At 43.9% G+C, this 15,671-nt stretch overlaps 2 non-coding genes and 1 pseudogene across 2 annotated transcripts; all 3 read right to left on the reverse strand.

Annotated features, from left to right (window-relative positions):
- The window catches only part of LOC144674055 (uncharacterized), a 96,004-nt pseudogene extending 93,362 nt beyond the window's left edge, over nt 1–2,642 (reverse strand).
- Nucleotides 2,643–8,829: 6,187 nt separating this feature from the next.
- trnav-uac (transfer RNA valine (anticodon UAC)) lies at nt 8,830–8,902 on the reverse strand. The gene has a single exon. It is a non-coding gene; the product is annotated as a tRNA-Val (tRNA).
- Nucleotides 8,903–14,931: 6,029 nt separating this feature from the next.
- Nucleotides 14,932–15,013, reverse strand: trnal-aag (transfer RNA leucine (anticodon AAG)). The gene has a single exon. It is a non-coding gene; the product is annotated as a tRNA-Leu (tRNA).
- Between the last annotated feature and the right edge of the window lie 658 nt (nt 15,014–15,671).

Below are 15,671 nucleotides of genomic sequence, written 5' to 3' on the forward strand. Positions count from 1 at the left end.
AACACAAAGACAGGTTGTGAAATTGAGCTGAATGAATCTGGGAATTTGTGGGGCCGGCACGAGAAAAAAGTGACCATGAAAGCTGCTGGATTGTCATAAAAACTCAACTGGTTCACTAATATACTTCAGGGAATGGAACCTGCCACCCAGTCTGGGCCTACACAAGACTCTGGCCTACAAGGGAGGAGAGGGAGACAGAAGTGGGAGAGGCAGGGTGTCAAGGGATACCTACAACATAACAAGAACTTTGACAAAGTCTCCAGAAACCTCAACCTCCACCACCTAAAGGAACAGGGTCGCAGGTGTATGTGAACACCATCATCTCCAAGATCCCTTCCTAGTCACACATCATGCTGACTTGTCTGGATCAACAGAAATTTCCTCCATTTCAATATTGGGAAGTCTGAAGCCTTTGTCTTCAGTCCCCGCTACAAACTCCACTCCCTGACCACCAGCTCCATCGCTCTCCCTGACAACTGTCTGAGGCTGAACCAGACATTCATAGGGACATAGGAGCAGGAGTAGGCCCTTCAGCCCGTCGAGCCTGCTCTGCCATTCAATCCGATCAAAGTCCTTTCCCACACTAGCCGCATAGCCCTGTATGTAATTGCTCAATCTGTCATCCATTCCTTTGTTCCCTCTAGACGTAACTATCGTAAGAGACTCCCGGCCAGCCTCCCACATTCAACCTCCCTGTAATACAAAACTCTGCTTACTCGCACCAAGTCTTGTTCAGCCATCACCCCTGTATCCACCGACTTACAAAGCCTGTGGGTTAAGGAGACCCTCAATTTTAAATTTCTCATCCTCGTTTTCAAATCCCTCCATGGTCTCTCGCTCCCTACCTCTGTAATCTCCTCCAGCATCACAACCCTCTGAGATATCTACACTTCCCTAATTCCGACCTGCTCAGCATTCCTGATTTTGACTGCTCCACTTTTCGTGTCTCCCCCAACAGCTGCCAGGGCCACAACCTCCGGGACTTCCTCCCTAAACCTCTCCACCTCACTTTCCTCCTTTAAGATAATCCATAAAACCTTCCTCTTTCAGTAAACTTTTGTACATCTGCCCTGATATCTCTTCATGTGGCTCAGTGCCAAATGTTGCTTTCTAACACTTCTGTGAAACACCTTGGTACGTTCCGTTACACAATAGAATTAATGATTTACCATTTCAGGGTGGGAAGAATTTGATGGTCAACACAGGCACTAAAGTGGAAGAGAAATGGACTGTAGCACAGGAAAAACAATTCCTGAAAGATACTGTGGGAAGATAAAGCTGGTAAGCCAGCAGCACATGGTCAGGGGATGGGCAGCAGTGGAAACCTCATTTAGACACAGTTGGCAGAAGGAACAGTAAAATCCTAAACATAGTTAAAATACACTCGTAATTAGTGACAGAGAAAGTTAGAAAATGGCAGAGAGGTGATCAGGGAGGGCAGAGGATGAAAAAGAGCAATAGATGGACATGGATTCAGATCCACAGTAAAGGAACCACACCAACCCTAGAGCCATGAAACAGATAACAGAGCACAGCACTAAAAGCTCTCAACTGCAGATGAATAGTCAAAAATACTCAACTCTGAAAGAATACAGTTTTTAAATTTAAAATGTCCTGCTGGGTCCTGCAGCTGGAAAGATATCAGAAGCACTGGAATCAGATAAAAATCTTCCAGCTGAGGAAACGCCCAGGGTGCGGGATGATTTCGCCGTGTAATTGTTGATGTGTAATGGTGTCACACACATGGGCACGGAACATCTGGGTCTGTGCAAACCAGTGATCACTTCACTTTATGAAGGATGTGAGGGTCCTTGAGAGGGTGCAGAGGAGATTAACCAGAATGGTTCGAGGGATGAGGGATTTTAGTTGTAAGGTTAGTTTGGAGAAACTGGTGTTGTTCTCCTTGGAGCAAAGTAGGTTGAGGGGAGATTTTATGGAGGTGTATAAGTTTATGATAGGTTGAGATAAGGTACATAATGATGTTCACATTAGTTGATCATAAAAGGATTACAGACACAGATTTAAGATTTGAGGAAAGATCTGCAGGGCGGGGGGTGGGGTGGTGGTGGGGGAGTGAGGAAAAAAAAATTACACAGTGAGTGATTGAGTGAGCTGGAACTCAATGCTCACAGTCAGAGGCTGATGAATCGAGTGACTCTGTTGGATCTTGATGTGATGTTTGGTTTCAGTTTCCCATCTGTAAATCCTTCCCATTTTACATCCTGTAAAAAGGAGATTATAAAAAAAATCCATCACTGTCAGTGCAGGATAGAAATTGCAAGAGATAAAAATTCCTCTTGGTTTGAGTTTGCTGTGTGTAAATTCTCCCCTTCTAACCCCCTGTAAAAGGAGTTTCCAAAATCCATCCCTGAGAGTTCAGGATAGAAATGCACAACATTCGCTCCTCCTGCTACCTGGACCAGGATAACCGCGCATGCGCCCTGCTACACAGCCGCTCCCCCGGGCCGAGCAGAGGGAGAGACCCAGCCATTTCCGGTCTGTTCACTGCAAACATGGGGCCGATAGTTTCTGATTAAGGCTCTGCGGCCTGCAACAAGTGTTTATGAAACCTCCCTGCCCACTCCGCTGGCACCATTCCTCCCGCCCACCCACTAACTCTGTTGCTCTGCTGCTGTCGCCATTTGCTTACCGCTCTCTGCTGCTCTGGTCACAAGACAGAACCACGCATGCGCAGGTAGGAGACAACAATGCGCATGTACAATAACACTACGCAATTTGCATGCGCCGAACGCCGAACTCTGTATCAGGCAGATAAAAACAAAAAGCTAAAAGCTACTGCGGATGCTGGAAATCCAAAACAAAATAAAAACAGAATTACCTGGAAAAACTCAGCAAGTCTGGCAGCATCGGCGGAGAAGAAATCAGTCAACGTTTCGAGCCCTCATGGCCCTTCAGCAGAACTGTATCAGGCATATTCTTTCCCGCTGTGAATGCTGGGTGACAGCTCCGCCATTAGAAGCCGATACTGTTTAATGATCCGATAATGACTGGAGATTTAGGGTCAACATATTAAATTATTATATCAATTGAGATAACAAAGTGCACATGCCTCTACCACACTTCTGTCCTGGGTGCAATTAACAACAGAACAAACCCTTACAGCTAGATGTCAATTCACTGGATTCTTTGCAGGTGAGGCAAAGAAATTATTTTTCTTTCCACACACTCAACATTTAAACTCCGTCTTGCCAGTAAGAATGTGCCTATTGCGGCTTAAATCTTTTGAACTTTTAAAGCCTCTGGTGACTGGTGACCAAACTTTGCACACAAGAACTACCAGAATTATCTCCATCAGATGTGACTGCTGCTGTGTCAACTCATCAGATGATCAAGTGAATCATTTCCACATTCAGCTGGTGAATAATGTTTTCAACGTTTGACTTTACCCAGGAGTGTGCAGCTCAGACTTGGATCTCAAATTCTTCTGGAATTGTGTTCTACATTTTCATCCAAGGAAAAGAGAAAAACGATGCTGTAAATCTGAAATAAAAACATGACATTTTGGAATTCGAAACAGGACTGGTAACGTCAGCGGAGAGGGACATATTTTTCCTCTCAGGTGTGTGACTTTTCAGCAGGGTTGTACTGAGTCAGTGCACAGACCTGAAAACGTAACTCTGACTCTCAATCCACCGAAATTCCCAGATATTCCGAGTATTTCTATCATTTTCAGCCTTTATCTCTGGTCAAAGATTTTGCTTCTGAAATGGACGTTGGATTTATTGGTGACTAAGTTATATTGATTCTTGTCTATCCGCAAGTGGAAACATCTTCCAAACACTTTTCTAATATTAACAGCTTCGATCAAGTCATCCCTCACCCTGCTTTCCAGAGAAAACCTGTTTAACCTGTTCAATCGTTCTTGAATGTTATAACTTTTCAGTTCTGGCATCACTCCAGTAAATCTTTCTTGCACCTTTTACAGGGCTTCTGGATAACCATAATGATATGGAGATGGAGCATCCCTTTCAAAATAGGCACTTTTATCATGAGCCTGTTGTGTACCTTCTTGCAGTACATCGACTGAACAACATAAACTCCTCCCAGCTCCGCTTTCTTCACATTGAAATCCAGTGTGAAAATATTAACAGTTTCAAAGCTTAACAAGGTGCACAAGATTGGAAGGAGAGTCTGGCTGTGGATAATTGACACTGTGCACATTATTGCAATCACTACCTCGGACAATCAGGAAAATGAGCTCCTGTCAACCCATCCCAACTCAAAGCCTCGTGTCTTACATTCCTTGTCCCTGCTTTCCAGGGAAAAATTGGGTTCGTGAACTGACTTTGCCTGCATCAAGCAATTAATTGACCTGGGAGTTTAACGGGCACAGGGAGATGGAGGCGAGGCAGGGATAGAAGCAGAAACAGCTGCAGCATGGAAGCGTTTAGAATTTGACGTGTGTCAGTTACTTTCAGTGATGAATGTCTGCCGTGTGTTCCGTTGTCAGTTTCACAGGAGCCGCAGTGATGAGGTTGGTGGGTTTAGGAAATTGTAAGTTGTACATGAGCCGTTTGAACAGCAGGTCGAACACGTGCCAGCACAAATTTTATTTAGGGGTATGTATGCGGGTGTTTCATTTTTACAGGAAGGACGAGGAGGGACAGGGTCGATATAAATTGCTGTGGGAAAAAGGTGGGATTATGAAATTAGTTGAATTGCTCTTCCAGAGAGCCGACACGGACACGATGGGCCGAATTTACTCCTTTTCTGCTGTAGGCATTTATGATTTTATACCAACAATATTAAACTGTGCAGAGGACCAGTCATCGTGGCCGAGTGGTTAAGGCGTTGGAGTCCAAATCCATTGGGGTTTTCCGCTTCCCATTTTCCCTGGTTTTAACTCGCTGTCTACAGAGTTAATTATCAGTTAAATTGAATCTACTCCAACCAAACATTCGAGAGTTTTCATATTTCCGTTCATTCACGAAAACTGTCATGAAACTAGCACTGGAAAATAAAACAAACACAGAACCAGGTTGGTGTCATTCTTGATTCCCTAAAGGACATTAGTGAACCAGATGAGTTCTTATGACAATCGTTCCATGGTCACCATTAGACTTTCAATTCCAGGTGGGATTCCAACCCTGGCCCCCAAAGAATTACCCTGTGTCTCTGGATTACTAGCCCAGTGACAATACCACTAAGCCACCACCTCCCTGATTCTTCACTCTTTCTCATAATAAAATTCAGCAAAATAATAACAGTTTTAAAAAAATGTTTCTTCTGGCAGCGGCTGATTGGAGAGTGTTGGGCTGCATAATTGCTGCATTTCCCTGTCTCACTCACTGTGGAGCTGAGGAAGAGAGAAAACTTGATGCGTTTGTTTGATCCAATAACTTCATCGATTTCTATTTGGCTAGATGGAGGTACATGATCGTTTATTTTCTTTAAAATGAATATTCAGAATATTCTTTGAAATGAATGTTCAGATATGAAGATTGATGCGGGAACTCAGTGGGTAAAAGTCGAGCTTGCAACGTTGGGCGATATTTTCCTGTAGTTTCAGATCCACAGAGCCAGCCAGACCTGTGTGGTAATGAATGTTGATGGGGAGAAAACGACGACGGATTCGCCCCTGGGTGGCCTCAAACCACCGATGTTTTTCAGTTCTCAGCTGAGTGCACTGATCAATTGTGTAACAGAGACTGATGAAAGTTGACTCTTAGAGATCCCTTAAAGCAGGGGGTCAGTGAGTTAAAGCTTCAGATTGCTGCTACCAGAATGCCAATTGTTCTCTGTCAGTTTCATTCTCCCAAAATTAAATTTGGGACATTCATTGTGGATACATGGAAACTGCCTGATCCCACCCACTGCAGACACATCCATGTTACCGGAACCAGCTCTCCTACAACAGTTGCCGTCTCCCTTTGAAACTTTCAGTGTTTTGTCTGTTACCAAATATTCTGATTGTCCCGAAGCCAATAATTCTAAAGGGGTTTCTCTGTTACACAGCGAGTGGTTAGGATCTGGAATGCACTACCTGAGAGTGTAGGGGAGGCAGGTTCAATCGTGGATTTCAAGAGAGGATTGGACAGAAAATCCAGGACTCCGGGGAAAAGGCGAGGGAGTGGGACCAGGCGAGTTAGTTTCTAGAAGAGTAAGAGGTCTCCCTTTTCAGACGGAGATGAGAAGTTTCTTTTTCTCTCTCGGGGGGTTGTTAGTCTGTGGAATTATTTTTCCCAGAAAGCAATGGAGGCTGAGTCATTGAATTTATTCAAGGAAGACTTAGACAGATTTTTGATAGACAAGGGAGTCAAGGGTTATGGCGGGCTGACAGGAAATTGGAGTTGAGCCCACAACCAAATCAGCCATGACCTTATTGAACAGCAGAACAGACTCAAAGGGCTGAATGGCCTATTCCTGCTCCTGTTCCTGAGCCCTATGTTGCTATGACACGGGCTGAATGGCCTCTATCTCTGGGGTAACTTTGAACCTGATACTATGATGGGCTCGGGAGGTAAAATGGACTATCTTGGTTATGTTGGTTATGTTGTAATTCAGTGCAAACACCACTCAAGGCAATGGTTAGTGTGCATTGAGTGGAGATAGCATGGCCGAGCGGTCTCAGGGGGTTGGGTTTAGACTCCAGTCTCCTGTGTGTGCTGCCCTTTCAGTCACATCATCTCAGAATCGGCTCGAAGTCGGTGTCCTTTTAAGATGTTCATTTTGGTAGGAAGAACAAGGAGAGTCAGTGTAAATTGCAGGGTGACCGGGAAGATGTGGAGCCAAATGCTCTCTATCGCTGCTAGAACCGTTCGGGGATGTTATATGAACAACATTAAAATCACCGTAAGGCCTGTAGTTGGGGCCAAGTGTTTAAAGTAATGGGCTTGAAATCCATTGGGGTCTCCCGAAGCAGGTTTGAGTCTGGCTAACTGCACATCTTCCTTTAGATGCCTCCAGGGTTAGTTATTGGTTAAATTGAATAAAAACCTTCCAACATTCCCGTGTACTTTACCTGCTTCCCTTCCGCGTTTATTCATTTCCATTCATCTGCAAACATTTACTCAATTTGGAGTCTGGAAATGAACAATAATTGGCCAAGTTGGTGTCGCCCTTGCATTCTTGGTGTTTGCCTCTCCTTCGGCCTCTGTCACCCTCGGTGTAAATGTCTATCTGTCATCCTCTGTTTGTGTCAATGTGCTTCAGTTCCCCAAGGGGATGAACACATTTTTATCATCACAAGCTTTATTCACATGAGTTAAACTCAGAACAAGCTGAGACACCAACTGGAAATCAGGATTTTTAATGATGTATTTTGGAATATGAACGGCTTTAAATGCTGGTCCGGTTAGCTCAATCGATAGAGCATGAAACTCTAAACTCCGGGGCCATCTATTTGAGCCCCACGCTAGGCGCCATTATTCCTGAAAACTTTGCAGCTTCCATGGGTGATCCCCAGCTCTCCATTGCTCCAGCAGTATCACCGCTCAAACTGAGTCTTTCTCCTTCCCACTTTGTGAAAAATCGATTTGGTTGTTTCTACATTAAAATTGCCCTCTACTTCACTGGAAGTTGTGACTGTTCAGTTCTGAGGATATGGTGCTTTCACTGGCAATTCCCGGTCAAGGAAAACCTTTTGCTTACCACTGTGTGAACTGTCACAATGAACAGAAATTCCTGATTAAATGAAACCAGGTTTGGCAGCGTCTGTGGAGTGAGAAAGAGAGTTAATCTTCCAGCTGGATGATCTTTCATCAGAGTTGGAAAAGTCACAGATGTAACAGATGGAAAACAAGTCCAGAGGCGAAGGGGAGTGAAAGGACAAAACGGAAGGACTGTGATAGGTTACAAGGCATGAGACAGAAACTGACGAAAGGGATGATGGTGCAAAATGTGGGTGGGAATGGGACAGATTTATCTTCCTGCTGTTCAAACTGGCAAAAATATCACTCTTGATCAACCAATCACAACTACCGTTTCAAAGTAACTTTCTATAATTGTTTCATTTCCATCCCCACTGCTGCTGCCTTCACAGTCATTCTATCATCTTCAACCCATTCCAGCAAAATCCACCTTCTTCCCTTGTGTTCAGCTCCTCTGACGTCATGGGACTGAGTAAATTCAGTGAGAATTTTTTTGTCATTTGGCACAAGATTCGGAACCAGACCTGGGAGAGGTTTGTGTCAATGTAAACAGTGAAATCTCCCCTATTACCGCTATATTTTGCCGTGAACCACCGTCTCTATAGTCAGTGATTTGCAGCCTGCCATGCGCTTCTCTCATTCCTTATCTTCACCTCTGTATTTGCTCGCGGCCTGTTGCACGGGTGACAATTCCGGCGCTGATGCAATACTCCAGCTCCCACTCCACTGATTCAGGCGGAACTGATATGCGTTTTCAGTTTTCAATCAAGAAGTAATGCATATTTATATTAATCATTCTCATGACATTTATAAGCGCCAAACCTTAACCACTAGACCCCCAGGTTTGCAGCTTTACAGCCCGGCTTATCCATGCTTTCTGTGCCTTTTATTTTCATTTCAAACCTCTTTCAACAGAGACACTTTTCTCCGACAAAATGACACGTTTCTCTAGAACACAACCGACTTCTTCAGCCAATGACAACAGCGATTGTTGTTAGCTGGAGCAGCATTCATTGTCTCACAGTCCCGGGTTGTCATTGAGTCCTTAAGCGACAAAAAAAGACAGAAATCGCCAACTCTCCTGTTACCCGGCGAGTTCCAACAGATAAGGCGAAGAGCAAGTGCAATACGGCTGTGAGACACTGCATTCAGCTAATATTCAACAACAAGAAGGAGCAACGCAGCTTTTCCTCTTACTTAAATGTGTAAGTTGCGGTAAAGTTTCTGCCCGGTTTCGAACCGGGGACCTTTCGCGTGTAAGGCGAACGTGATAACCACTACACTACAGAAACTCCATTGATAAATGCATCTGACTACAATGCAGTTCCGCAACAGCATTTTTGAGTCTTTGTTTTGAAGAAATGGAATTCGGCTGTTCTCATTAGGAATGCTGGAGACAGACTGATCAACAATGTCATCATCAAATGGCACAGCAGGTTGGATGGTCATTAGATTATCTCTTCTGTGCCAGCTTCCTTTTTAAAGAGGAACCAATTTGTCTCAATATATTTCTCTCTCTCCATAAGCCTATTTTTTCTCTATTTCAAGTCACTGTCTAATTCACTTTTGAAGAAGGAGTTTCTGCAGAATCCATGCACTGTTTCCCTTAATTAACAAAGTTTTCCCCACCCAGTAACATGAAGATTTGGACTTGGGTTTCTTCAAGTCCCTGGAGGATTGGATCCGAATCCCAGCACTGCCACAGTTTAAGTCACATTCCCACTTTGGGGAACTTTAGGAATTCCCTTTCGGAGAACAAGAGGAGATTCTAGTTTAATACAGGGCGGGTTGTGAACTTTATTTTGTTTGGAAAAACGCGGAGAGGCAATACAAATATAAATTGCTGTGGGGGAAACGGGAGGGGGTGGTGTGGTATTGGTTGAGTTGCTCTTCCAGAGAGCCATCATAGGCACGACGGGCCGAGTGACTTATTTTGCAGCCATCTCTGATTTGACAAGAACACATCTGAGCTCGAAAGCTGCTGTTAGTCGTGGCTGAATGTTTAAGGTGATGGATTTCAAATCCATTGGGGTTTCCCCCTGTAGGTTTGAATCCTGCTGACTACAGTTCTCATTATTCCTCATTTTAACCAGGTGCCACCAACCTCATCCCTGCGGCCCTGTGAAACTGACAAGGCAACACACGGCAGAAATTCATCACTGAAAGTAACTGACACACATCAAATTCTGCCACTTTCATGTCGCATCTTTTAACTTCCTGTTCTCCATCTCAGACATTTCCAGGTCTATCAAATGTCATCCACCTGGAACTTCAGCCTCCACCTTATTTTACTGAATATGGTCGATTTTCCGTATGCTTAAGTTAATAGGTGGCTCCATAGCTCAGTGGTTACAGCACTTGACTTGTAAGTCAGGGGGCGTGAGTTCAATCCTCCCTGTGAACCTATGGGTAACCTTCAGCTGAGATGGTGAAGTTATGTGGAGAGCTGAGAGACTGCAGACCAATATAAAAGAAGCAATTTCATTTAAGTTAAAACATTGCGGATGTTGGAAATCTGTATTAAAAACAGTAAATGTTGGAAAAACACAGCATCTGTGAAGAGAGAAACAGAGTCAATGTCTCGAGTCCTTGTGACTCTTCAGAGCGAAAGAGAAGCAGAAATGTGATGGTGCTAATACTGTTATATGAGGGGTTGGATGGAGCAAGTGGGAAGGTCAGAGATAGGTGGGGGCTCAGGAAGGGTTGACAAAGGAGTCAGGGACACAAGACAAAGGGAGTGTTAATGATAGCGGTTAGGGCGAAAAAAGATACTGATTGTGGCATAAAGGCAAGAAAGCAGAATGTGTGAGTAGCAGAACAAGGATCAGCACTTTGTGAAAGAACAACTGACAGTTGGCCCTTTAGGGGCCTTCCTCCTCACTTTCCAAGGGCCAAAACGCTTCTTTCAGGTGAAGCAGTGCTTCACTTGCACCCCCTTTAATTTGGTCCACTGCATTCGCTGTTCCCAATGTGGTCTCCTCGACATTGGAGAGACCAAACGGAGACTGGGTGACCACTTTGTGGAACACCTTCGGTCTGTCTGCAAGTATGACCCAGACCTTCCTGTCACTTGCCATTTCAACACCCCGCCCTGCTCTCAAGCCCACATGTCTGTCCTTGGCCTGCTGCAATGTTCCAGTGAAGCTCAACGCAAACTGGAGGAACAGCACCTCATCTTCCGACTGGGCACTTTACAGCCTTCCGGACTGAATATTGAGTTCAACAATTTCAGACCGTGAACTCTCTCCTCTAATTTCACCCTTTTTAAAATCTCGCTATAAAAATGTATTTTTATTTTTATTTACTTATTTTTATTAATTTATTCATTATTTTATCCCCCCTTTTATCCTCTTTTCTATCCTTTTTCCCCAATCACCGCACTTCCCCCCACCCCAGCCCAAAATAGAGCCATCTGTTACTTGTTCCATGTTGCTCTTTCACAAAGTGTTGACCCTTGTTCTTCTATTCACACATTCTGCTTCCTTACTTTTATGCCACTATCCGCACCTTCTTCAGCCCTGACCACTGCCATTAACACTCCCTTTGTCTTGTGTCCATGACACCTTTGTCAATCTCTCCTCCACCCCCACCTATCACTGACCTTCTATCCAATCTCGCCTGCTCTACCCGCCCCACACCGCCCCCCTCCCCGCCCCCTCCCCGCCCAGCTTGAATAGCATAAATTCTATCACTTTCTATTTCTTTTCAGGTCTGAAGGTGAGTCATACGGACACGAAACGTTAACTCGGTTTCCCTCTCCACAGATTATGTCAGACCTGCTGAGTTTTGCCAGCATTTTCTGTTTTTATAATATATAAGAGGTGATAGGCTAACAAGATGACAGACGGAGAAAAATGTAGCAAAGTCTGAAGTTACTCACTTGGTCGTAAAAATAGTTTGAAAAAACAACAAAGCAGAACATGTTTGAAGAGGTGAGAATCTTGTGCTGATGTTCAAAGAGACTTGGCTGTACCTGTACAAAGAACACAGAAAGTTGCATCAGTCTCTGCAGAACAATTGGTCAGCGCGTTCGGCTGTTAACTGTAAAGTTTGGTGGTTCAGAGGCGAAGCCGTGAATATTTTTCCCCCATCAACATTCAGTGTCACTCAGATCCGGGTTGTCAATGGCGGTAAGAACATTTTCCACAAATGTTTCCAGTTCTACTGTTCTTCACTGAGTTTCGATTCAGGAAACTTTCGGCGTGTAAAGCAAATTTGATAACTACTAGACGACAAAAACAACACGCAGCTCCTTGCAGAACGACGTAGAATGTCAAACTGTGCTGTCTTATTGCACTTCAGAACCTTGTTTTGTGGACGTACAATTTGGCTGAAACCCTTAGCCATGCTGCAGAGAAATTGATCGAACATTAGAATCATCAGGTGACAGAGCACATCAGCAGCTCATTCAACACCTCACACATGTACGAACAGCCTTACAGCAAATCCGTCCCCATCTTTCCCTCTTTTTTCCAAGCCATGCATTTTTCAGAATATCATTCGAAACCTGGAGAAGTATAAATGTCACATGGTTTTGAGATGATGCATCCAGTTACCATTTAACAACAAACGGGAACGGTGCAACTTTTCCTCACATTTAATTTTGTTAAGGCTTCTACCCCTTTTCGAGCGGGGAAACTTTCCGTGTGTGAGAAACCGTGATCCCTATTACCCTACACAAACCCTGCAATGTAGCGGGGAAACTTTCCGTGTGTGAGAGACCGTGATCCCTATTACCCTACACAAACCCTGCAATGTAGCGGGGAAACTTTCCGTGTGTGAGAGACCGTGATCCCTATTACCCTACACAAACCCTGCAATGTAAAGAGCCCAATTTAACACACAGAAGGCAGAGAGCCGTGAATTTTCAGATTGGAAAGACGTAACTAGTGGAGTGCCACAAGGATCAGTTCCAGGGATTCAATTATTTACTATCTACACGAATGACATGGAGGAGGGGACAGAGTGTAATGTATCCAAATTTTCTGACGATACAAAAATAGGTGGGAGGTCAGGTTGTGATGAGGACTTGAAGAATCTTCAAGGGGGTATAAATAGGTTGAGTGAGTGGGCAAAAGTTGGCAGGTGGAGTTTAATGTAGGGAAGTTTGAGATCATACACATTGGTAGGAAGAATCAAAAGGCAGAATATTATTTAAATGGAGGGAGACTCCAAAAAAGTGCAGTACAGAGGGATCTGGGTCCTATGCATGAAACACAAAATGTTAGCATGCAGGTGCAGCAAGTATAAGCATCAGCATAAGGCATAGGAGCAGAAATTAGGCCATTCGGCCCATCGAGTCTGCTCCGCCATTCAATCATGGCTGATTAGTTTCTCAACCCCATTCTCCCGTCAATCTTAAGTCATGAAGAAGGCAAATGGAATTTTGGCCTGTTTTGCTCGTGGTTGGAGTTTAAAAATCGGGAAATCTTGTTACAGCTGTACAGGGTGTTGGGGAGGCCGCACCTGGAGTGCTGTGTACAGTTTTGGTCCCCATATTTAAGGAAGCATATATTGGCATTGTAGGCTGTTCAAAAGAGATTCATTAGGCTGATTCCTGGGATGAAGGGGTTGACTTATCAAGAACTTTGAAGCAGGTGAAGACTTTATTCATTAGAGTTTAGAATACTGAGGGGTGATCTTATTAAAACGTGCAGGTTTCTGAGGAGGTTGACAGGATAGATGTTGAGAAGATATTTCCATTAATGGGGGAACCTCCAACTAGGGGACATAGTTACAGAATCAGGGGGCACTCATTTAAAACTGAGATGCGAAGGAATTTCTTCTCCCAGAGGGTAGAGAATGTTTGGAATTCTCTACCCAAGAGAGTTGTGGAGGGTAGCTCACTGAGAGTATTTAAAGAAGAGGTAGATAGATTTTTGAAATATCTGGGATTGAGGGCTACGAGGAGCTGGCAGGAAAGAGGAGTTGAGGCCTGGGGCAGAGTAGCCATGATCTTATTGAGTAGCAGGGCAGGCTTGAGGGGCCGAATGGCCGATTCCTGCTCCTATTTCTAATGTTCTTATGTTCTTATGAAACGTGTCTCTGGTGAAAAAAGTCTGAAACAAAAATAAAAGGCACAGGTAGCATAGATAAGCCAAGTGGTGAGGTTTATGAGCAGCTTTCTTGGTGGTATGGTGGTCAGGATTCAGCGCTTTCACTGTTGTGGACCAGGTTTAATTCCCAGTCAGGGAATGGAGATTTACTGACCTCGTGCAAACTGTTAAAATGAGTCTGAGTTGTTTCTTGATGAAAAACAGAAGACGCTCATCTCTGCCAGAATCAGTGGAGTGAGAGCTGTAGTTCTGCCTCAGAGCTGGAAATGTCACCCGTGCAACAGGTCGGGAACAAATATAGAGCTGAAGATAGGGAATGAGAGAAGGGCTGTGATAGGTGGCAAATCCTTAACCAGAGAGATGTCTGTGCAAGGCAAAATATAGCGGAAATAAAGGAGGCTTTACTGTTTACACTGACACAAATACCTCCCAGATCTGGTTCCATATCTCGTGTTAAGTGAGAAGAAAGCTTCTCCCTGAATCTTCCCCATTTTAGCTGCACCTCATTCCAAACATTGCAAACTCCTCCCGCATCTTCCATCCTGATATTTTTCTCTGTGAAATTTGAAACTAATGTGAATAAAGTTTGCGATGGTAAAAATATGTTCATGCCCTTGGGGAACTGAACCACATTGACACACACAGAGGAACAAACACAGACATATAGACCGAGAGTGACAAAGAGCAAGGGATTGTCTCGAAGGAGAGACAAACACCCAGAAATCAAGCCTGACACCAACCTGGTTCCGTTTTTGTTCCATTTCTCGCTGCAACTTTTGTGAATGCTTACAGACGAATAGAAATGAGAGAACGCTGGAGGTTTTAGATGGTTTTTATTCAACTTATTCGGACAATTAATTGTGCAGGTACACTGTAAAATTCAGGAATGATAAGAAGCGTAATTGGCAGGATTCCAGCCTACCTGTGGAGATCCCAATGCATTCAAAACCCGTCAGCCTAACCACTCAGTCACAAATCCAAGCCCCAGATTTGCATTAATGATGTTTGTATAAAATCATAGACGTCTACATCAGACGGTCATTCAGCCATTCATGTTCACATGCTGACTCTCTGGAAGAGCAACTCAACTACTGTAATTCCACACCCCGCCTTTTCCCCACAGCAACTGATATTTATATTGCCTCTCCTTGTTCTTCCTATCAAAATAAAACACCGCACATTCCGCTAGTGTGAGCTGGTATCTGTCGATCTGTTGGTTTGAATGGGGCTGCAGCAGATCACAAAAGGTAGATCATCTGAATGCTTGGCAGTGGTGGGATTCGAACCCACGCCTCCTTAGAGACTGGAACCTTAATCCAGCGACTTAGACCGCTCGGCCACACTACCACGTTACCTGCATCTGCTCCTAATTCCCTTCACTGGTATTATCATCGAAATAGAACAGAAGCAAAGGAGCAGAAATAGGTCATTGGGAAACTCGAACCAGCTCCGCCAGTTAATCAGATCATCCTGCACTTTGTAACATACAGAAATCATCTCCACTATTAACTTCATTATTTCAGTGTTTCACTATTTCAATGTTTCAAATGATGTGTTTTTTTTTCTGTGGTGACTGTGCGTGTTTGCTCAATGAAATGTTGGGAAAAGGTATCGACTGAGGAAAATGAGGAGATGATTGGTCAGAATAGACATTTGTTTTCTGAAAACTCGATTTGAAATCAACTATTTTTAAAATTTGAAAAATTGTAAAAGAATTCAGAATCCAACGCTTCATCTCAATGAGTCAGGGAATCTTTGTTAATTTTCACACACTGACCATGGACACGGCAGCAGCTCCTGCACCTCTTTCAGTATTGTTTCTCTTAACTCCGAGTTTTCAAAAGGGAATTGGACAATGACTTGAAAGGGAGAAAAAAATCATAGTTATGGAAAGAGACAAAGAAATTGAGATTAATTCGAAAGCTCTTTGTGGAAATCTGACATCGATACTATGGGCCCCTTGTAGAGCTGTGCCTTTTGATGATGATATTGTTGATCAGTCTGT

The sequence above is a fragment of the Cetorhinus maximus genome, unplaced genomic scaffold, assembly GCF_964194155.1.
Source record: "Cetorhinus maximus unplaced genomic scaffold, sCetMax3.hap1.1 HAP1_SCAFFOLD_547, whole genome shotgun sequence".
NCBI classification, from domain to species: domain Eukaryota; kingdom Metazoa; phylum Chordata; class Chondrichthyes; order Lamniformes; family Cetorhinidae; genus Cetorhinus; species Cetorhinus maximus.